General features: G+C 39.3%; 1 protein-coding gene and 1 pseudogene across 2 annotated transcripts in view; one reads left to right on the top strand and one right to left on the bottom strand.

Moving 5' to 3' along the window:
- Nucleotides 1–24360, top strand: part of LOC148359354 (leucine-rich repeat and immunoglobulin-like domain-containing nogo receptor-interacting protein 2) — a 316496-nt gene that overhangs the window by 162903 nt on the left and 129233 nt on the right. For both annotated transcript variants that reach the window (XM_088344583.1, XM_088344585.1), the window contains exon 4: nt 21430–21508. The gene's annotated coding sequence lies outside the window, so the exon portion shown is untranslated. The remainder of the gene's footprint in view (nt 1–21429; nt 21509–24360) is intronic.
- On the bottom strand, nt 2350–2502 carry LOC148359355 (U2 spliceosomal RNA; annotated as a pseudogene).

Here is a 24360-nt window from a genome sequence, read left to right as displayed (position 1 = left end):
GTTTTCATTAAAAAAAAAAGGTCTGGGGTTCTCAAATTTTCTTCCTAAAAGGGTTCCATTCATCCATCCATTATCTGGACCGCTTATCCTCAGTAGGGTCACGGAGGTGCTGGAGCTCATATCAGCTATCTTCAGGCAGCGGGCAGGGGACACCCTGAACTGGTTGCCATCCAATCGCAGGGCAAACAGAGACAGAAAAAGCACTCGCTCATTTGCACCTAGGGACAATTTGGAACAGCCAATTAACCTGAAACGCATGTTTTTGGAAAGTGGGAGGAAACCGGAGAGCCCGGAGGAAACCCACGCAAGCACGGGGAGAACATGCAAACTCCACACAGGAAGGCTCGATCTCATGACCTCAGAACTGTGCTGCACGCGCTCACCACTATGATGCCGAAGTGCCCTCCTAAAAGGCTTATGACTAAAAAGTATGATGTCATTGTCACATTTGGGTTTCAAAATAGTGTCAATTCTTCAAACAAGTGAGGAACTCCTTGTATGGATGTAGCAGGTTTCAAGTTGACCTTTTAAATTACACAAGGTTGGGGTATTACATCTTTATTTTTCCCATATTTGTACTTCAAAAATGGTTTAGTCTTCTTTGCTATTGTGTATTATAAATTGGGCTTGCAAGCAAAAGTGTATGAATTTGTTTATGGTCTCGGTCTCTGGGGGTGTCACATTGGGAACTCAACCCAGTTTGTGTTTAGATTTTGGCAATCAAACCAAGGTTACATTTCTAATATTTGGGTTCCGAACAAAATTTGTGTTCCAGCAAATGCATGCATTCAATTTCTGAATCAATTTGTAATCGATTTGTAATCGACTAAACATTCTATTTTCACCCTATTGAACAGTCAACCACATGTAAATGATAAAGGAAAAAAAGATGACAAAGTATTCAGTTATAAACATTATAATTCTGTGCACTGATCCCACTTGATTGTTTGTAAAATTTAAGGGAGAGAAAAAAGGAATATATAATTTCCTTTTTTCATAAGTGAAGCCATTATCACAGCAGATGTTCAGACCTTGGTGAGTCTGTGTGTGAGTGCACGGTGTGTGCATGCGTTCCATGGCTTTAATGAGCCTGGGCATGTTTATTCCCAACAGATCACAATTTTATCACTACATCTGCTGTTTTTTAAATATATATATATATATATATATATATATATATATATATATATATATATATATATATATATATATATATATATATATATATATATATATATATATATTTATATATATATATATATATATACCCATTCCAAAGGTTGTAAGGAAAATAGAAATGTAAGCATTTTAGCATTGCAGTCTGATGCAGAGATTACAATTCATGCATTTGTTACCTCCCGTCTCAATTACATTAATGTACTACTCTCCGGTCTCCCGAAGTCCAAAATCGAGAGGTTGTTGCTGATACAAAATGCTGCAGCGATGCCTTTAACGAAGACAAGAAAGTTTGATCACATTACCCCGATTTGAGATAACCTGCATTGGCTCCCTGTTAGCTTAAGATGTGATTTTAAGGTTCTGTTGGTATTAATCGTGCATAGAGTTGCTCCCTCATAACTTTCAGATTTAATTTCCCCCTATGTTCCGGTCCGGAGCCTTCGCTCTGAGAATGCTGGTCTTCGAGTGATCCCAAGAGTCAAGAAGAGAACCGCAGGTTCGAGAGCGTTCTCCATTCGGGCCCCGATGTTGTGGAATGTTTTGCCGCCTGAGATTTGATCTGCAACCTCAGTGGAATTGTTGAAATCTAATCTTAGAACACACTTCTATTTTATAGCATATGAATGACCAATATTTCCTGTTGACAATATATGTCTATTAACTGTTATTGCAACATCCGCTGCAGCCTGGTCATCCTGGAAGGGGAATTTCTTCAAGATTTCTTCATTTCAGTTGAGGTTTTTAGTTTTTCCTTGCCCTCGTGTAAGATTTAGGTGAGGGAATGGTGTAATAATATTCTGTGGTTTGCAATAATCCTGTGGTCTGTGCAGCCCTTTGAGACTCCTTTTGATTAAGGGCTATACAAATAAACATGGCTTGACTTGACTTGACTTAAAATGAAATGAATGTGAGAAACTGTTGTTGGTCTATCTTCTTTAATCACTATCTATTATCGATCATTTCATAATACGCTACAAAGCTTAGGAGCCGGGATTCTTACTCTCGGCCAAAAGGGTTTTTTTGAGGGTTATTGTTCTATCTTCGTTATTCATTATCCATTATCCGTTATCAGTCAGTTCATAATACGCTACAAAGCCTAGGAGCGGGGACACTTACTCTCAGCCAAAAGACCAAGCTAAGTTCCTAGCCCTAAAGCCTTGCTGCGATCATTGCGAATGCACCGTTCCCGGAGGTACTGCAATACCGGGCCGATGCGTGGAGTGGACAGAGCAAGCTCTTATTCCATCTCCAGAATGCAAAAATCAAAGATCATGGCAAAGGCGAGGCTGAACCACGACCAGAAATTTCTGGCCGTGAAGCAAGGCCAAGTTAAGGTCCTAGCAATAAAGCGTTGAGGCCAAGTTAAGGTCCTGGCTTTAAAGCCTTGTTGCGACCATTGCGAATGCACCGAAAGATTTATTCGAAATGAAGAGAAACTACGCTGACGGGGATCCATGTTCACCCCCTTGACGTCACGAGCACAACTGATGCTCGGCATTCGCGCTGTTTATACGCGGAGAAAGGCGTTTGACTGTCACGCGCGTAACACGCTAATTTCACGTAATAACACCGCGATACAGGCGCAAAACATGCTATTACCATGCTCCACCCACGATTACCCGCTGAAATTTCCCGTCCTACCCATGTGTAAGCACGCCCTGGCCGCGGCCAGAGCACGTCGTTTGCGCGTCATTTCCGCGTCATTTCCTCGTGTTGACCGCGTGTGCGGCACGCGGTTTAACACGTGCTCAAACTTTTGAGCAGCTCAAAAGTTTTGAACGCGGCCAACCACGTGAAAATTTCCGACCGCGAGTAAAGCACTGCTCTATCTCGTCTATATGGCGGTCTCTAAACGTCCAACAGCGCTCAACAGCATCTGCTTCACAGTCAGAAATTTCTGGCCGTGGTTCAGCCTCAGTACGCTTGTGAAAGGCTGTGTGCCCGCGCTCTGAATATTTGAGTAGTGCCAAATAATTTCGCGCTGCCACCTGCGCGCGAATTTTTGACTGCGTGTTAAGCACCGCTGTATCTCGTCTGAATGGCGATTTTAGTGCGTCCAATGGCGTCCGCCTCAAAGGCAGAAATTTCTGGCCGTGATTCAGCCGCAAATGTCTGTGTGACCGGCCCCTAAGCAGCAAAGCACCTTGCTAGTTTCCTGACTACTTGAGGCAGACAGAAGTTTCAAATACCTTGCCTAAGCCCCAAGAATATTCATACTGAAGAGCATAAATACAAAAAACCCACACACACATGCGCGTGTACACACACTCACACACACACGCACACACACACACACACACACACACAATATAGATACACGGAGATTCTTAGAAAAAATACTATTTGCTGAGTTGGAAACCAATGCTTAGCCTTAATAGTGGTACTTAATGGATATAAATAATTATTTAAAATAGAGGCACACTATTATCCTAGCAAGTGAACATTGTCTGCCAAAGTGTAATAGATTAAATACTAGCGCTGGTGGCAAGTTAGATGACTAAATGTACCGTCAAATTCGGACCATAAGGCACAACTGAATGAAAGCCGCACCAAATACATTTTTCATGGAACTATATTTTTTACATGCATAAGACACACCTGACTATAGGTCACACGTGCCAACAATGGAACATGAGATAATAGCAAAGACAGACAATACACAGAAATAGTTTCCATCATATACGGTACCTTAACCCGTAAATGGTCTATCCCACTTGACAAGCTGTCTGTGGGCTGCCGGACTTTTGATAATCACTTATTAGTCTGTACAATTCCAACAGTCGCTGAAATATGTTAAACCAAAAGCTTAAACTATTGGGATTCAAGGTATGATGACCATTTCAAAATATACTCATCAGAGAAACATCACGATCGGTCTGAAACAAGATACCAGAAAACTATTTAGCTGGCGTAACTCACCCATTACGTCCTCTGCCCGTTTTCAAGTTATTTGAATACCTGTGAAAATGGCTTTCTTATATCAAGGACAATCCATTCAATCAGACCTTGTAACATATTTATTCCTATACACACATCAATGCCAACCGATTGATATTAATCTACCTTTAAAAAAAATTGTTAAAAGTTGCTTCTCGTAATCTGTTCGAGTTTCTACTTTTTTTGGTTTTATTCATGGACAAAGCGCAAAGTCACATTAAAGTTGTGTCTTCCTCAACACATATACCAGGTGTCTCAGTCCTATCTTCACTGCTCGGGTGCCTCTGGCGGCCATTCGAAACAAATCCATAAATTGTCCGCACCATTGCATAACCCACAGGGTTGAAAGATCGGGAAAAAGCTGCGGCTAATAGTGCCATGGTTGCCATGCCGCCCAATTGGCCCCGCGTGTGTGTCACGGTTTCCCCACAAGACATTGGTTCTGACTCCTATTTCACTGTGATATCTCCAGTCCGGTATTGTTCCCGTTTATTTTTGTACTGTTTAATTTTGGGTTCCATTTTGTTTCCGTCTCTTTTTGTCCTGTTTGTTAGTTACTTTGTTTTTTGTTCCCGTCTAGTCTCTCCTGTTTATTTTCGTTATCCTGATTTGTTATCGATCTCGTCGGTCTCTGGCTTCTCGTCTTTCCACGCCAGACCGGGTGCCTAACGTGCATGACTCCCCATGTCCCGTAAAATAAAGGCTTGTGTGAGAACGTCACGCGATTGGGTCCTGTATCTGTTCTGGTTCTGCCGTATAGTCTGATTTTTACAGTGAGTATAGACAACAAACAAGTTGAAAGTTGCCTAAAGCTACTGCTGTGTTATTATTATTTTTTTTCATGCTTGCTAGTCCATGTTAATAGTCTATGTAAAATACAGGTCCTCTGAGGGCATTTTATCTGTACTCCTGTTTCCACTGCCTTTTGATGGGTATCATGCATCAACTCAAGCCATGGCTTCCTTTCCGAACCGAAAAAGATCTCCTGGGATAGCCGGGTGATGCTTGTGTGAGCTAATTCTGACATGTGCATTGTTATACCTGGATGATACATGAAAGGCTTTTTCCTGAAGCTCACAATGAACACTGATTGGTTGGTAGCAAATACCTAACCGATAATCCACCACCAGGCTGTTATCTTGATGTATTTATAGTTGAATATGATTTAATAAACAAATGTAATATTTTCTATTAAATTTCAGATCAAACCGGAGCCGTTAATGAATGGTTGAAATACCAAAATAAACCCTTTTGACCAAAATGGGTAAAATACAACTTTAAAACCGTTATTTTAAACATCTGGGATTTTTGCATGTGGAGTAATTTAGCTATAGACCCTATGAGTGCGGGGGTAAATCTACTGAGTTACATTGACTCCTGTTTTCCTCAATCAAGTACATTAAACCGTGTTCATAAGCACATCGACCTTTTAATCCATACAATAATTATGTGCTAACGTAAAAGGATATCCGCGCTTTTTATTTTTTCGTGTTGTTTCTATGCATCACTTTGGTGTTATTTATTCGTTCTTATTCCTCCGTTTATTTTAATGGTCTCAAACAGAGTTTTTTGTAAGCAATAAATTGTGTGTACTTTATCCTTTTGGGAAATGTAATTTGATTATACGTCACCATTTTAAATGACTCTTTTTGAACTTAACTTTCAGGACCAGTTTTCCAACAAACAAACTTCACATCACTTTCCTCAGTAAAATCGTATTTAAATCTTTTGCCAAGTGACAAACAAAGTGCTTATTAAATCAGCGTTAACCTTACGGCATCATTTGCTGCCAAATAAAAGCAGCGTAGCGTATAGCAGACATTTATGGACGCTTGGCTTGGTGGTCTTTAGCGTAAATAAAGGAGGTGGTGTGTTTTATTATGTGTTGACTGACGGCACAGTGCTCTATCTATTGACTTGATCGCTGTTAAATTGTTCTGTCAATTTTAATTTCTATGGCATTGGCTTGTTCCAGTCAATTTGATGTTTTGTTGTAATAATCACATGAGTGCTTTCTCCCTGTACGTTGAACACAATTTGAGAGTGCATCGGAATAGAGTTAACGCTTTTCATTGGATTTTGAGGCCCTGGCCTTAATTATTTGCTCCTCCAAAGGTGTTTTCCTTTGGTTCTTGGTCCTGCACTAATTCTTCCACCCATACCCGTATTAATCTTGGGTAAAGATGTGTCATTTTAAATGAGCCTACTTACTTATTTATTATAAGAAAAATGTTTTAGGAGTACACCCCAGTGAAGATGAAGGTGTAGAGGCCTTTCCGTAGAATTTGTCTAGGCATGAAATATTGAAACCTTTACGGTGTCTAAGATTATAGAATCTTGTTACGGTCTTCATGTGATTGCTAAAGGTCAAGCCATTGTCAATCACTCCATTCTGTTTTCATAAAATTATATTTTGTACTTCACAAAACCAATGTCAAGGTCTTAGATGTTTGGTTGGATATATTAGTTCTATAAATGGTTCTGGAAACATATTTTTTGGGTTAATTTTAGACTCAGGTTTTTGTTGATCCTGGCTCACGTGTGGGCGTTATGTGTTGAGGACCTGATACAGAAGATATTAGTGTTTGTTGTTGCCTCTCTTTACTGAACTTCAATTTTATACATTTATTTTAAAAAAAATAAGCGAATATGAACCCTCTTCAATACTCGTATTTCTGCTACAGGCACTGTGTACTATTATTATCTCTCCATTCCATCCGCACACTCATGGTTGACAATGTCACCACTTTTCTATTTTCACTTCTATTTTTAAACTGGTCAAATGATTGAATTAGCTGTCACTCAGTCCCCATGTGTCACAATTGTGACTGACAGCTGGGTTGACAGTAGGTGTAAATTGACAAGTGCCAGACAAGGTTTGTCTCCAAGACTGAAAAAGCAATCCATAACTATAACTTAACAAAAAAAAATAATATTAGTCTTCTTGACTACCTTTTCAGCCTGGATACGCAAATACGGGGTACGCAAAGAGGAGATGTAAAATGTTGCGAGTCAAGGGAAACATATTGCTGACAGTTGTCGATAACGAAAAACAGAACATTTTGTTCAGTCAAGAATTGATATGAGTTAACTTATTAATTTTCCACTGGTTCTCTGGGGTCAAGGAAGCCCAGACCTCCTTGTCCCTAGCCACTTCATCTAGCTCTCCGACTGGACTTAAGCTTACTCTTTTTAACACAGAGGAGGAGTGGTTAAACACAGAGTCACTCCCAGATCTTTAAACGAGAGCCCACAAACCCTGTGGGGGAAACTCTTTTTAGTCCCTTTACCTGCTAGTTGTTGGGATCTTCTTTTAGTCACCATAGGTGAGCATACAAATGTAAATTAACTTAGACTGACTTGCAACCAAACAAGGGAGTGGACTCCCTCTTCCCCACAGCTAGCTTGGAGGGACTCAAACTTTCAAGGACTGAACAGAATTAGTAATTCATAAAATTGATAGATGCATGAGGGGTGTTGGTTATCTGGGATATCCTTGTATGTTCTATGAATAGAGAACATTTATCTAGGCACACTATATTCCATCAACCCCCCACTGCTTCCATCTCCATACTGTGACCTTTTTCAGTTCCTTGGGGCCTGCTGTGATCCCGCACGAGTCATTTAAGCATGAGCAAGACAGTGAAGAGAGAACAGCCTAATGTTATGCTTTGGTTTACGGTCAGAGTGCAGCGTAGGGAGATACTACAAGACAGCAGCGCTCCATCAAAGCCAAGTTAGCAAACAGATGAGGTGAACGTTGGCTGCCTTGTCTGCTTTTAAGAACTCAAATATGCATCAAATGTTGCCGACATGTTTATCCTAGTGACAATTTAAGATCCCCAACATTGTGTTGTTGAGCTTGGGCTGGGTCTTTAGATCAATAATAGGACACATTTTTAAGGGTTTTGCTCTCGTCAATGATCAAAATGAATTCCTTCTTGTGTCAGTTGTTAGGAATAAAATCTCGGGTGATTCGGCTGATTTCTTTCCTGGTCTTCTCTCTTACAGAGCGAGCATGCGTAGGAAAGGTAAAGCTAAGGTTAATATTGGTTTGAAGGATAAATTTATGTTCAATAATTTGGAGTCAGATTATCATTTTGAGTATCGTGATAAAGACATTAAACCTAACACAGTTTTGGAATAAAAAGACAGACCATTCATGACTAAGTCTGCATTTCTTTAGTAAATTAGACGATAGGTAGGTCAAAAGTGCCCATGTATGCCCTTTCTCTCCCATTAAAAGTTAAGTCATGTTTATTTGTATAGCCCTTAATCAAGAGTCTCAAAGGGCTGCACAGACCACAGATTTTTGCAAACCACAGACTATTAGGACACCATCCCTTGATCTAAAACCTACATGAGGGCAAATACTACACAGATATTGTCAACATAAAATATCGGTTATTCATATTATAACAAAACATGCATTGATAAATTAATTTATTTGACAACTCCAAAACATAAAAACAGCACAAATTGTGTTCAGACCTTAGTTACCTTGAGACTAAAAAGTGAATCTGCATCTGCCAGGTTTAAATTAATGGTGACTGTTTACACGCACTATTAAGAGAGGCTTAACATATAAATGTGACTTAACTTGACTATTGTTAGTCGGATTTAAACCAAAAGGGTCAAACCTAAAATGTAAATCTATAAGTTCAGGTCGGGCAGGAATGTCTTTCACTGCCCTTTTTTTATCCTCCCATCATTGTTATTAATTGTCTCTCTGCCTCTCTTTCTCTTTTAAAGTGCCGAGCTAGTTTCCTAAGTACATACAGCGTCTGTGGTTTATGCCCCAATTTCCAACCCGTCAGATATAATGGGTGGCCTTAAAATATTTTCGTCAATGATGGGAAACCATTTATTAATGTAACTTCTGCAGACACAAAGATATAAAGTATTTACATGTTTTTACAGTCTTGTTAAACTATTAATTCTAAAAGATAGGCCTAAATGTGTTTTCATCAATCCCCTCTCCAAATCCCAAGTCCTCGCAAATAAAATATGAAATGTTGGCCTTTTTCTGGTCTTACAAATCAAGGGAATTGGTTAGGCTCGGGCTTTAATATCCTGGCGCTTTGTTTGGCTTTGCATTGCTCTGTTGGCATAAGTTTAATTTTAGTCCGACTATTGCCTGCATGTAAGCAACATAAAACATAAGGACACAAGTTGAGTGTACGCATAATGTGACTTTTTCATCGATTATTTTTACATTACACGCTTTCATTCTGAATGGGAAAGAGTAGGAAGGGACAAGATGATGTTTGTGCGCATGCGTGTGTTTGTCCCACCTCATTGCTCAGCGCGGACTCATAAAGAGCTTTACTGGTGCCATTATGCATTTTTGATGGCAAGCAAAGCAACTGATGAAAAGCCATTCCGCATTTAAACAAAAGCAGATGCACAATTGCGTGGACTGACATAAAAATGCATGTTGTTTCACTGCACATTGCTGCCGCGCGTTAAGCTTCATTTATTTGGCTAACAAACCAGCAGCAAGCACACATGTCTCATCCCATGAGATACGAGTCTTCGCTTTGAGCGTGACATTAATCTTTGGAACGTTTGCTTGATTAAATCAGCTCTTATTGTGCAGAGGGCTTCAATTATTTAACATGCAAGGAAAACTGACTTTGAATATCACTTTAGACTTCAGACGACCACATGAGACAACGCTACAGCATTCTTGTGACATCAGTAAATGGACTAATTTCCATTGTAATGGAATGGCTTAAAATAATTTCTTACCTATTGATTTGAAGCACTGTAAAATCATATTTTCCTCTTGAGACAAAGTAGGTAAACACACTATTGAATATAAGAGTATCTCGACTTGAACTACTACTCTAAAAAAGAAAATAATTATCTTGTTCTATATATGTAAAAAACGGCAATGCATTGTTGTGTCTTTCCAGTGACTATTCCTTGTCTATACCTCAATACAAATACAGTTTTTCGAAACCATGTTTTAGGATAACAATACCCCGTCATCCCCCCTCCAAATCCAAATAAATATGTTTAACCACTTAACATTCAGCCAGCCTGATGATTCCAAAAGGTACCGAGCAAATATAAGTCTGTACAATGTCACCAGTCAATGAAATATGTCACGCCACATATAATTAGAAAGCATAACACCATCAGTCTGAAACAAGATACTCGATAACTAAGAAGCTGGCATAGCTCAGCAATAACGTGTTCTGATAGTCAGCTGACGAAACAAATCCCCGCATATATGGTCTTGTTATATTCAGGACAGTCCAGTGAATCCAACTGTGTGAAATATTTACTCCAAAACACACAATAACACTGACAGATAAAAAATAAATCTGCATAAAAACATCTCTATATCGTTCGATGTTACTTGTTGTAATCTGTCTGTTCCTCCCTATAATGCCCTTTTAAAAGTAAACAAACCTGTGAGATGATTTCCAACATGGCCCTTAGCCTCTGACCTTTTGATTGACACCTCTACCGACCAATCACAACCTTTTTTCCCATGGTCCTTAGCCTGCCATAGTCTATTAATGTATGTATTAAGAAAAAGGACATGACCTGATTTGGCTTTAAACATCTTCAGCCAATAGTGACCGATTTAAATCACGATTGTCATATTGGTTCGCCGGCAGCACGGCGGCGCAGTGGTTAGCGCGTGTGCGGCACAGTTTTAAGGTCTTCGGAACCTCCTGTGTGGGTTCGAATCCAGCTACCGGACTTCCTTTTCGGAGTTTGTATGTCCTCCCCGAGCCTGCGTGGGTTTCCTCCGGGCACTCCGGTTTCCTCCCAATTTCCAAAGACATGCATTTCAGGAGGATTTGCCGGTCTAAATTGTCCCTAGGTGTGAATGAGCGAGCGAGTTGTCTGTCCCTGCGTGCCCTGCGATTGGCTGGCAACCAGTTCAGGGTGTCCCCTGCCCACTGCCCGATGATTGCTGGGATGGGCTCCAGCACACCCGCGACCCTGCTGAGGATAAGCGGTGCAGGTAATGAGATGAGATGAGATATTGGTTAGCCAATAAAAATCCCGACATTGTGTATTCATATCAGAGCCAAAAATGCACGTGCATGATGGAAATCTCGAGGAATCATAACAAGCAAATGCAAATTGGTCAGTTGCCGCATTAACCCCCGATGACAAAAACTCTGAAAGATGACTTGTTGCATCTATTTTGCAATCTGGCACTATTCTCTGCGTATACTTGCCCCAGCACTGTCGTCTAGAAATATAGGGCTTCCATCTTACATGACAAGACCATTATTCGCCTTTTATTTTCCAACACAGTCATAAATATGTGTACGTTTTTGTAATTGCTATCTTGAGTCGTTGCATGATGCAATAATATTGACGGAAATCCTGGTTTGTAAGTTGTTTTTTTTTTTTCCTTTTTTTTTTTGGAACAGTTGTGTGCCTTGCTGATTGACCAATTGTTACTTTGTTGATGATTTTGTTCCTAAATACAATATTTTTGAGCAAATTGACATGGTTCCTGCTTTTTTGTGTTTGATTCTTCAGCAAATCATAACAAAATTGTTATGAATGTGTTCATTGTTGTGGCTGGTTAAGCCTTAAATCAGGTGTGCCTGTAAAGACAATATTGAGTTTCATTTCAAATTTGAGCGTGCAGCTCTTAATCAGTTGCATTCTGCAGTGCAGAATTCATGGCATAGATGCATCCCTATGCTACAGTAGACTTAGGGTCATTCAGTGTAAAATAAACAAATACAGTTTAAAAAAAAACTTTCTGAACATTGAAACTCTCAGGTTTTCAAGACGAGTTAAATATGGTAAATGCACAAGGGATTAAATGAACTCTCCTGTGAATTTGCAGGAGAAGGGGTAACCTGAAGGACAAGGCGGCTTTCTTTTACTATTTCTTTTTTCTTTTTTACAAGTGATTCTCAACCCCAGCATGCCTCAACCCGCCCGCTGCCGCCATGACAGATGCTGTAGAATTGAATATAGATTTCAGCCAGCGAGGAAGGCGTTGTCTGATGAATCTCAATTTGCTGCCGTCCATATTTCATCGCCATCTCTACAGGCGGTGAGCTGGCGGGTAGATCGAAGGAGGCTAGCGGACGAATGGACTAGCCTGCAATTTGTCTGAATGATCAGAATGATGATCACTACACTTTATGTTTTTTTACATTTCATTAGTTTCATCGCAACAATTGTCAGGAGGGTCTAATAAGAATGTGCGAGCGTCTTTTTATTATTGATATGCCACACAATGTGCTAGGAGCAGCAATAGGCCCGCCATAGCAATATAGTAGCTGGAGGCTGAGGGCAACAAATCGAGAAGTGTTCTCCTTGGTAGGGGCGGACGCGCTCTATTTATAGCACCATCTGAAGTATGCATAATGTTATGCTGCAGAACACACTATGTGTCTTTGTAATGGAATCCCAATGGATCAAAGAGGAAAAATGTGGGTTTATGTTCCATTTTCTTAATGTAGAGTCTGCTCAAAGACTAAAAACATGTTATGTGAATTACATCACAAGCAAGGGCGGCGCGGCGACTGAGTTGTTAGCATGCCCACGGCACAGTTCTGAGGTCATGCGATCAACTACAGCTACTAGTCTTCCTGTGCGGAGTTTGCATGACCCCCCCGTGCTTGGGTGGGTTTCCTCCGGGCACTCTAGTTTCCTCCCACATTCCAAAAACATGCATTTTAGGTTAATTGGCCATTCCAAATTGTCCCTAGGTATGAATGAGCAAGTGAGTTTCCTCTCTCTGTGTGCCCTGTGACTGCCTGGCAACCACTTCATGGTGTCCCCTGCCCACTGCCCGAAGATAGCTGGGATAGGCTCCAGCACCCCTGCGACCCTACTGACGATAAGCGGTGCAGATAATGGATGGACATCACAAGCATTTAAACTGAACCCTGGAAAGTTGTAGATTCAAACTTTGCGATCGGACTTCTTTTTTCCACCCATTTTGACGTTATTTTTCCCCACTCATTTGTTTCCCTGGTACAACATTGCTATAAGGCAGGGTTCATAAATCCTCGGCACACAGGCCTCATATGTTAGAGAAAGTTTGTTGTAAAAGGCGTTTAAAGTCATTGAAAAAAATCAGAGGAAACATTTTAGCAAGAAACACTGATAAATGCAGGTGGTAAACTTTAAATGAACTGTCAAAGATTCATGCGGTGGGAAAAAAAATACTTTAGACTTTTTTAAACAAGTGTTGCAGTTTTAACAATTATTTAAAACCTTCTAGGCTGAAAAAAGCCTCAACACAAACAAGGCAGATAAGCCCGCATTTAAATTTAGTGGGCGTAATCTGCTTCTTATTATACCCAAAAGCCGCCGGATTTTGGACTTTTTTCCCCTGGCTTTGTGCCTGACCATGGGCGGATCTGGCCCATTTTGGGGAGTGCTCAAGCACTAAAGTAATGTTAATTTGATGTTATTATGATAATTGCTAGAAACCCCCAAATAACCACAAAGGTACTTTTTTTTTTCTTTTTGACAATCCCTTATTTGTGTCTAACATGCACCCGTGTATAAAATGCACAACATTTTTTTTCTTCTGAAAACTGATTAAAATGTGGGAATTTTTTCTCAGCTCAAATATTGTGGTTGGATGCGAGGGGAATAGAGCTAGGGTTGTGGCGCTAACATGTAATTCTCTCCACAAGACCACAAGTGGTATAGATGACATATAAAAAAGCAGTAGACTATCACATTATCACATTATATTTAGTCACAGTACCAGAGACAAATGTTAATGCTGTCCTGTGGTTCTCATGCTACAATGACCATAAATTATTTTATATCCCCAGCATTGTAAATGAAATATTGAAATTGTCAAATTTAATATCATTGTATAATTTTAAATGCTTAATGGAATCAACTCTTGTTTTTGGTAATGTGACTCCGGGTAGTGTAATGATAAGATCAAGTCCAATGCCTTTTCATTGCGAGAGTGTTCATTAGCCACGGACTGCTATGTCAACAAGACCCAGCGGCCTACAAAGCAGCGAAGCAGAGTGGCAAGAGAGCAGCGTGACTGGAGGAAGAAGCGAGGTTGTCGGGCCGGGCTAACCGCTAGGCTAAAGGCTAAGGCTAAACCCTTCAAAACGCCTCTCCCATCCATTTTCCTCTCCAACGTTCGCTCTCTGGACAATAAACTGGACCATTTACAACTGGGAGTAACATTGAACCGCGAGATGACGAACTGCTGCGCTAAAATTCTGACGAAGACATGGTTAATCTTATCTATCCCGGCTGACGCTCAAGGAAACTGTGCGGGTTTCGTTTTGTATACACGTGTACACAAATGACAAAGTAAATCTGAATCTGAATCTGAATATAAATCAGTGGTTCTCAAATGGTCTGGTTTCAGGACTGTCCCTATTTAAACCCAGTGCTATCCATCCCCTGTTTTCATTCCGTCTGCGTACCTCAGTTAACACTGGGCAGGCCTTTTTCGACCCTGACCCTGTTTTTTGCTCCTGTCTATCCCCTGGCTTTGACCCGTTTTTGATCCTTACCACGTCTACTCGCCCGTCCCGGTTTCCGACCTCATGTGTTCCCGACCACGAGTACTGTCCTTTCCTGGCTTAAATATCGAACAGGGTTATATCGCCATCTCCTGTGGCATTTTTATTTTTATTTTTAGCATTGATTTGCCAAGACAAACCCCTGCGACCCACTTAACTATGACCCACCAGTTGTGAAACACCATTCTATATCACTTTTGGTCCAGTGGTTAGAGTTTGACGCTCTCATAATATGGTAACACTTCAAAATTGTATGTAAAATACGCATCCAAACTTTGAGTTATTCTTTAGAATAAATATAATAATCATTATAATATTAAATATGTGTGAAATACAAATGAATGTGGTACGTTTTGTCCCGAGTCTGCATTCATTGTGCTCCGTTTTGAGTGTTGAGTGCCATTGTACTGTGTGATATAATTGTTTATTCTGTACACAGCCACAAATCTCCTGTCAAAGTGTATTAAAGACTATTTAATCAGTGTTTTACTCTGCAAAAAAGTGCAACATATTAACTTAATAACAGCTTGTGTGGATCATACGAGGCGGCCTAATGTGTTCATTAGACTCGTAAAAGGTTAAGAGACAGGAAGCGCCTTGCTTCAGTGGTGACATGTGACACCTGCTTGATGCGTAGGAGTGATGAACGTGATTTAATAGCACACATTAACTTTCGAAGGCCCTGTTTAATTTTCTCCTTAATGTGATGTGGCATTTCCACGTCCCCGGGCGTAATGACTTTATTTACTGTGAAGATGCATTCATGTGGATTTATTCATAATCTCGAAAAAACAAAAAAAAATGTCCAGCGGGGCGGCTAAACTGGTTGTAATCATCATTTATAGATGGTTTGCAAGTCATTGCACTGTAAACAAATGCATAAGTAAACATTATTTTTGGTGCCATCTCTGTAATGTGATATAATTTACACCTTATAATTTTTTTGAGCATAGTACTTTCTTGTCTGCTTTCTTCTTCTGATCTAGTCTATCTGTCTTTTTTGCTAATATTGTCTTACGGTAAGGTAGGATTTCCTCAAGTATAAGTGATAATTACTGTTTTTACGATATTTACAGTTCAATTCTTCTGCCCTGTGTCTTATCTGGTCTGGTCTGTACATGGGTTTAGTCTCGTGAGTTGTCTTTGGGTCATTCTCTCAAAGAAAAATGTGAGATCTTTCTTGTCCCTGGGGAAGTCTTCTGGGCCATTCTTCCGGTCCGGTCTCAAGAAAGATTTTTTTGTAAGAAAAATATCTAGATAGATGTTTGGAGTTTATAATATCATGATTTTAGTCATGTCTAATCATGTTTTTCTTTTATAGTATTGTATCATCAAATATTCAAGTAGGTCTTGTCTTCTGCTTACTGGTAAACCTCATCTGTAGTTTGTTCTTGTCTGCTCTCCTTCTTTGTTCCAGTATAATTGTCTCTAAGTCGAGTTGAGCTCTGTTCTTGTCTGACAAGAATACAAAAACAATTAAAGATCCCACTGTCTTTTGTAAATCTCTTATTTGAGTTTTAAAACCTCTGTGGCATGAAATTGATTCAATTATATCCCGAGGGTGTACAAAATGTCTTATAGATTAACAATTTTACTTTCCAATGCCATATTCAAAGGAAGGTGAATGGGTTACCAGCCAATTTCAAGGCACAGAGAGACAAGCATTCACTCGCGCATACATTCTTTGGGACGAATGGGACACATCAATTAACCTGCTTGCAAGTTTTTGAAACGTTGAAAGAGATTCCTGGGGAAAAAAAACAAAAACATTTAGGCATGGGGAGAACAGGAAATCCCACACAGGAAGGGTCTCATCTCATCAGCTGTACCGCTTATCCTTATTAGGGTCGCAGGGGGGTAGCCCATCCCAGCCATCTCCAGGCAGTGGGCAGGGGACACCCGAACTGATTGCCAGCCAATCGCAGGGCACACGGGAACAGACAACTCACTCGCTGAGTCACCTCTAGGGACAATTTGGACTGGCCAATTCACCTGAAATGCATGTCTTTGGAATGTGGGAGGAAACCGGAGTGCCGGGAGGAAACCCACGCAAGCACTGGGAGAACATACAAACTCCGCACAGTAAGGTAGCTGGGTTTGAACCCACGACCTTAGAATTGTGCCGCACACGTGCTAACCACTGTCCCGCTGTGCTGCCCCACAGGAAGGGTGATTGCTGGAATTTAACCCAGGACCCCTGTATTGTGATACATATGTGCTATCTAGTCATTCACCAAGCCAACCATATTACATATTATTGGGGTTATTGTAAGGTTTTAATTTTTACAATATCTGCGAGCATCTGTTATTTTTTTGTCACCCGACCTTCCATTGGAGTAAAAAAAAATCTTAAACCATTATACTTGGAATTTGTATTGCAGAAATGATTGCAATGATAATGTATATGATTTGTAATAAAAATGAAGACAATATGTTGACACACAGAAAAACATTGTATATGCCACATCATTTAACAGGGCAGAACAACTTTTGTCAGAGTGACTTTGGGTTAATACCTATACTCCACAGCAGAGTTTATTTCTCAACTGGTGGGTCGGGACCCAAAAGTGGGTGACAAACCTGTTTCCTTTGGGTTGTGGGCATTTGCTTTGGCAAAATAATGTTAAGAAGACAAATTGAAGGTCAAATACACTCCTTAACAGAAAATAGCAATGATGACCCTCTTCGGTGCATTTGAAGGGTTCACATGTCATTTTATTGTGATTTTGTTGGCTTTACTTCCTTTGTCTGCCCATAAATAAAGATAGTGACAGACAGTGACAACAATTGAGTCAAAAAAGGAAATTATTGCAAAACACCAAAATGTGGTATGTTTTGTTGGCCATTAAAGTGCTACTGGAAAGTATAGTACATGTTGAAAAAATGTTATATTTTTAGCTTTTTAGCCTCATATTAATCTGAATTAACTAACGTACATAATCAAATCATTATTGATGTGTATGCACATGATTCATTAACATTTTACATTTCTTTTTGTATGTGGCTATTTTAAAGCAGTTATAGGGGGTCAACAAAGAAAGGTGTCCAGAGTTGCGTACGTATTGGTGCCCCGACAACCCTTGCTGTTTAGGGATCCGTAAACTATGAAGTGTTTAGGGGGTCGATTATACAGTATGTGATATAGACTTGTATGTGAGTGTATACAGTATGGTACTTGAAGTTGTATGCTTTGGCTGGTCATTTTGGTTGTTTGCTTTTTTTAAACTGTATTATTTTTCTATTTGACACATTTGAGAAGTGGAATTGTTTTGTCTTGTTTGGGTCACAGCTTTCCACTAGGGTGAAATGGTGGTTCCTGAGGTCAGACCAGTTGAGAACCACTGCTCTACAGTCACTCCTCCCTCCCAAAAAAGTGTCCTCCACACTGCACAAAGGCTATTCCACTATCCTGCTCCTTTTCTCTGTGTCTCATAATGACTTCCTTCATCCAAGCCGCAGGATAAAACACAAGCGCATGGTGATTATGCAAAAAGGCGTGACCGACTTGGTAATTTGATGATAAGAGTGAGACAGCTATCTGCTTCCTGTTCCAAAGACAGAGAGAGGACGTGGCACGTCCGAGCCGGGACGCTCTTGTTGAAATTACTTTTGACACGGCGTGCTATTAGCACACCGTTAAGAGTTCAAGGACAATGGTGGTCCATCTTTTTTTTTTTTTTGGTAGTCCTCATTTATCTGCCGGATCCTCTCGTTAAAGCCTGGAGCCGACTCCTCACAATGACCACGGAATATTGATGGGATGCATTTGAAGGAGTCATTTAGCTGAATTCATAATCCCCCTTTTTTGTCCTCCCGGATATTCATAGGTAGCGGAAAGCCATTTGACAATCCGACTTGAAAAATAACCTCTTTATGTTTCTGCACACACCTTGTTAGATTGCTGTCATTTACATATAACAGAAAACACTTAGTCTTAAAGGAAGCCTGTTAAGCCAATCTTTTCACAGTTAAAAATGGTTCCCGTGGCTCTCAACAAAATAAACTTTAATGGCCTCCTTCTGTCAAGGATCAAGTTTTATAGCTATTTTTACCTTTTGGCTTTGACTGTCATTATACAGCTTCTATGTATCAAGTTTTGCTTATCCTTCAATCAATCCATCCACCCATCCATCCATTACTTACTATATATACCGACCTACATACTGTACCTGGCTACCTACGTGACAGCCTGTGTTGAGCACACCACTGAAAAAAAAAGGAAACAGGTACAGTTACTAGCTCACTTCATTAAAAAAAATATATAAGCTATCTGGTTTCTGATACCCAAACGTAGCATGTAAATCTGAATTTATTAAACTTAAACTTATTTAAAATAGCAATATAATAAAATAAATCCATTTTGGCCCTGGGCTTCCAATCATTTCAAGATTTCCTTCTCCATTTTGGGTACTGTGCAAGATGTTTTCTTGTTTGCCCAGACAGTGTGAATTGCAAAAGAAATTACATGAATAAAATATCAAAACTCACCAAACTTTTACCGCCAAGTATATGTTCACTTTCCTCCCATTGATTATGTGGTTCCTGTGTAAGCCACGTCTCTTGCCCATGTTCCGCCTACTTTTCGCTGTTGGTGGCACACAACCAAATATGTGCATTGCAAATTAACCCCTTGAGTTCAGTATGTTATTTTATAGTTTTAAATACAATATATAGCGTAGGGAGAATACCAATAGAAATAAAATATGTCCCTTCGTACTCTGTGCTTGCCAGTGTAACTATATTCAGTTGAACTTTGTAGGTAAATGTAAACATAGTTGCTGGCAGATTGATGGATGTATGTTAGATTGTGAGCAGTTATGAGCAGTTAGCAATCAGATGACATTGCAAATGATTATCTGCTTTTAATATGTAGCGGATTGAAGCACCAAGGTGTAACGTTGAGTTACAACATGTTGTCACAAATGTGTTGCAGTATCCCTTACCAAGGAAAATAATTGTGTTCTAGAAATCTGTCTCTTTGTAATGTGTTTGTCCCAACACTGAGTGCAGCTGATGCTGATATGTGCTAACATCCTTTTCATCATTTCCTTCAAAATGCTGGATAGTATTTGTTGCAGTATATGGAAACAGTTTGCTAAAATGATTTAACAAGTTGTTTAATTTTGCATTTGTGAGTTAGCAGGCACTGCGGGGGACAGGCAATTTATCCGCAAGCTATCAAACAGTCATTTCTCCAAAATACGTTCCCCTTTAAATGATCGATGATGAGCCAGTTCCTTCGGCACCTGACAGAAACATAATTTAAAAGTGATTATAATTCAGTTTGGAGCGCGGCTTCATTGCATATGATGCTACTTTGTCAGGCATCAGCGAGAATGTGTCGACTCTAGCCTCTAAAAAATGGCAAATGACTCCCAAGCCTACCACAAGTCTGGCTCTGTTCTCAGGGAAGCATGAGTGCATCAGTTGCCACCTGCCATCAAGATGCAACCCCCCCTTTTCTGCAATGCATTGCACTCTGTATAGGGGAAGAAAAAAATCCAAACATGTGCAGGCCACCTGGAGGCTGTAACACACGCTGCATCAGCAATAACTGCCAACAAACCGAAGGAACAGATTGGTGCTACCGCTTTCTCAGAATTGACCACCTTGTAAACTGGCAATTTTACTAAAATTGGCAGCTTCCAATCCCATCCATCCATTATCTGCAATGCTTACCACGGTAGAGTCACTGGGGTTCTGAAACCCATCCTGAGCTATCTCTGGGCATTTGGCATGGGACACCCTGAACTTGGTACGAGCCAGTTGCAGGGCATACAGAGACAGACAACTCACTTGCTCATTCACACCTAGGGAAAATTTGGACTGGCCAATTGACCTGACATGCAAGCTTTTGACATATGGGAGGAAACTGGAGTTCCAGGGGGAAACCCAAACAAGCACAGGGAGAACATACAAAATCCACAAAGGAAGGCTGGTAGCTGCATTTGAACCCATAACCTCAGAACTTTGTGCGGACGTGCTCGCCACTCAACTGCTGTGTCACCTCCCAATTACACTTAGCATATTTCCCATGTAAGAATAAATGGGTGTTTGTGTTAGTTCAGGGACATTCAAATTTGATTTGATTGTCTTGTTCGGATACACTATATAACCATTGTCTTGTTATTTTGCGTGATTTATTTTTTACTTCATGTTCATAATTGTTATAAATAAGCAGACCTGCAGGACTGCTTAATACAATGACAAACAGGCACCACAATAATCCCCTCTGTAGGTGTAGTTGTGGTCATGGCCACCAATGTAAAGGATTTTATTGAGGTTGGAATCTACCCTTCAAACAAGTCAATCTTGAACATCAACTCAAAACCCCCAAAGTTTGTTGGAAATTTAGAAAGTTAACACATGATATGTTATTGTGACATTAGGTTTTTAACTGTGCCATTTATGTGAACTTAGACAGAGCATAAAGTGTCTGCCATGTAAGAGAAAGTTCACTTTTTGCTTCATACATTATACTGTGGGGTTAACATTTGAGCACTGTTTTGTAGGACTTCAAACAACTACCTGACTAATGTTAAACAAAATCTAATAATTGTATTTTCATATATATATATATATATATATATATATATATATATATATATATATATATATATTGTTTTCGGGGGGTTTATTTATTCGAATAGCATATTAGGGATTGAAATAATCCCTAATACATGTTTAGTTTGGACTATTTGCTAAATTTGCAACAGCTATCTAAACAGTGAACCACTTTGAAAACTATTAATCAACATTGCAGTTTTAAAGCCTTGCCAAAGTTCCCTCTGATATATTTTTACAGAACAAGACCAAGGAACAACTGCATTGAAGGAGTAGAGAAAAGACGGCCATGGCTGAGGGGATGATTGCTTCTCAAAGTGGTAAGCAGAAGTTAGCAGCTTATGTTTTTATTTTTCTAGTTTTCTTAATGTTTTACTTTTCACCCCCATGTTCATGTACAGTGACTTAATCCTTGTTCGCCCGACTCGAGTTCATTTTAAAGCGAGGCAGAAAAGGACAAAGTAGTGCAGGTGCTAAATTGGGGTCAGACTGAAACCCTTACTTCTCCTTTATGCGCTTGCACGTCTTGAACTCCAGTTTGCCAAAAGTGCTTCGCTCCCGTTCTTTTCATATATTTGCCACAATTCCACTTAGTATAAAATGAATGAAGTGAAGGCTGAAGGCTGCCTTTTTGCTACTGCAGCACTCTGCCATGAAATCATGAGATTATGGGATTTCTTGTAAACAGGCTGACTTTTGAATATGGTGTCTAAGAACGTTACAGCTGCAACATGGGGTGCCAATATGTTTACTCCATTTTTGTTTGACATTGTTATGCTTCAAAGTATTTGTATTATCGTGTGTCTCTAGATAAATTGCACCAATCCCTGAGAATTATGTCACTATTAATTGTCTGCCCTAAAATGGAATCAGTGGCAACGGATGTTAAGAATGCAAAAACACAAAAGAAATGGAGTGGTGGGAATTGTAGAACTGATATTCACAATCGTAGCGATATTTTGTTAGCGATAACAACGGTTTTATTTTTCAAAGATTGCCATGGCCTCTCAAGTATTTTCAAATATGGTTCTTGAATTTCTTATAATCTTAAGGTTTCGGAAAGTTACTGACCAATTATCAATGTGTGTTTATTGATTGGTGTCTAGAACAGAGTAGTTTTTTGTTGTTGTATTTTTCGTAAATTAATGCCGCATACAATTTGGTTTGTATGTATAATGTCAAAATGAACTGTCCAGAAATGGACTAGTTGTAAGTCGACATTTCTATAAAATAATTATCCCTTCCAAATACTTTTTTTTCAAATTGCTCCTATTCAATATTTCCTCATGCCCACTTTTGTTAAGTATACCATTAATGGTACAACATAGCAAATAACACAATCTCAGGTGTTTTATAGTTTGGTGTTTTTTATTCCCTGTGTTAGTAAAACATAGTTTATTTGAGTATACCTTAAGTGTTTGTATACTAAAGCCTTTTAATTACTACATTTTAAATGAAAACCACAGAAGTATTCTGAAATATCCTTGCAATTTTTGAGGATATACTGATATGTCTGAGATATCAACTGGTGGGTCATGATCCATAAGTGTGTTGCAGACCTGTCCTCAGTGGTTTTGATCAGTATTTTGCCGAGGCAAAAGATAAAGAAAAAATAATAAAATTACAGAGGGTCAATTAATGCCCTGCAAATGTGAGTTGGCATCCGTCATTTCTACTACATTTGGTTTAAACAGCACAGCCATTTCATTGATGATTTTTAAGAGGTGTAAATGTTTCTTGATTTTATTTACGGCTCAGAATTAGGGTCGGATGGTGAGACTTGAAGTCTGACCAATTGAGAAGCACTGCCCTATAATACATATTAATATTGGTACAGAAATACAAGTAATCCTAACTCTTTTTAATTTCTAAACAGTAAATGGAATACAGTTCACAAAACTAAATCAGCTTAGTGACCTTGTGGTAGCTACTGAAAGATCATATGCTTAATCCCAGGTTGAGTCATACCAAAAGCTAAAGTTATTCGAAATTAATACATTTATTTTCACTAGGGCCAGTACAAAGTAGGTGCTCCTTTGATACCGCACAATGAAGCTTGGTAGATTTTCAAGATTTAAAAAAGGCATATTAAACATATAAAGTCGGGATTGCAAAAGAAAAATTGGGATGTTGTTCAATTTAAACATATCTCAAGGGTCCTTCAAAGTCAAACTCTAGCATGCGATTAATGTATCTTTTATACATGGACCTAATATTTCTGATGGGTGAAAAAATAAATCCAGCCCATGTTGCAGCAGAGAGAGAACCAAATTCTCACCACTAGACCACCATGGTATCAATTACAATGAAAACACATTATCACACTATTTTAAGTCACAGTACCAGCGACAAATGTTGATTTTGTCGCGTGTTTCACATGTTAGAATGACAATACATTTGTCATTTAAAATTATTAGAATAGTACAGAAAATAATAAAAGGAAACACATTGGTCATAGATCTAGCTTTTTGATTTTGTTCGAAAAATGCACCGGTCTTCATTGACTTTAAAATGCACAAAATGTTCTTCATGCGGAGTACACCTCTCACATTCCTGCAAGTATTTTATCATAATGTTTACCTGAATTACTCTAAATAACACTTTGACCCAATAAAATATAGTCTGTGTAAAACTTATAGAGCAGTGTAAATGTGTTTTCCCCTCAAAAAAACTCAAAATATAGCCATTAGTAGATAAACCACTGGTAAAGAAAAACTGAGCACACCCTAAAGTAAAAGTTCCAGAAGTCCAATATTTCTTGTGGCGAATATGATTTTGTAGAACCACCTTTTTTATTGTGTCAGAATGATTAGTCTTCGGTGATGTTATCTTAAACATTATGATGAAATCTCTGCTGTGAAGGGTGTATTCACTTTTGTCAGATACTGTACATTTACTTAAGATTGCTGAAGCTCAATTATTACAATTGTTTTGGTAAAAAATGGTTTCGTAACAAGGTGCAAGCAGTTATTATTTTGTGAAAAATGTCACACAATACTGCTAACCAAAATTATACAGATGCATGAAGGGGAGTGTGCTAAGTATACTGATATCTGCCCACTCTACTTAATGATCACATTGCTCTGGGTTTTTGGCTGGTGTTCTCGGGTGTTTACAGTTTGTTCTGCGGGTTTTCAACGTGAAGCTTCTCAACAGTTAACATAGATATTTT

This window comes from Urocampus carinirostris, chromosome 9 (genome assembly GCF_059441175.1).
Source record: "Urocampus carinirostris isolate Australia breed hairy pipefish chromosome 9, RoL_Ucar_1.0, whole genome shotgun sequence".
Lineage (NCBI taxonomy): Eukaryota > Metazoa > Chordata > Actinopteri > Syngnathiformes > Syngnathidae > Urocampus > Urocampus carinirostris.
The sequence above is the reverse complement of the archived record's forward strand: the minus strand, read 5'-3'. Positions and strand labels throughout refer to the sequence as shown.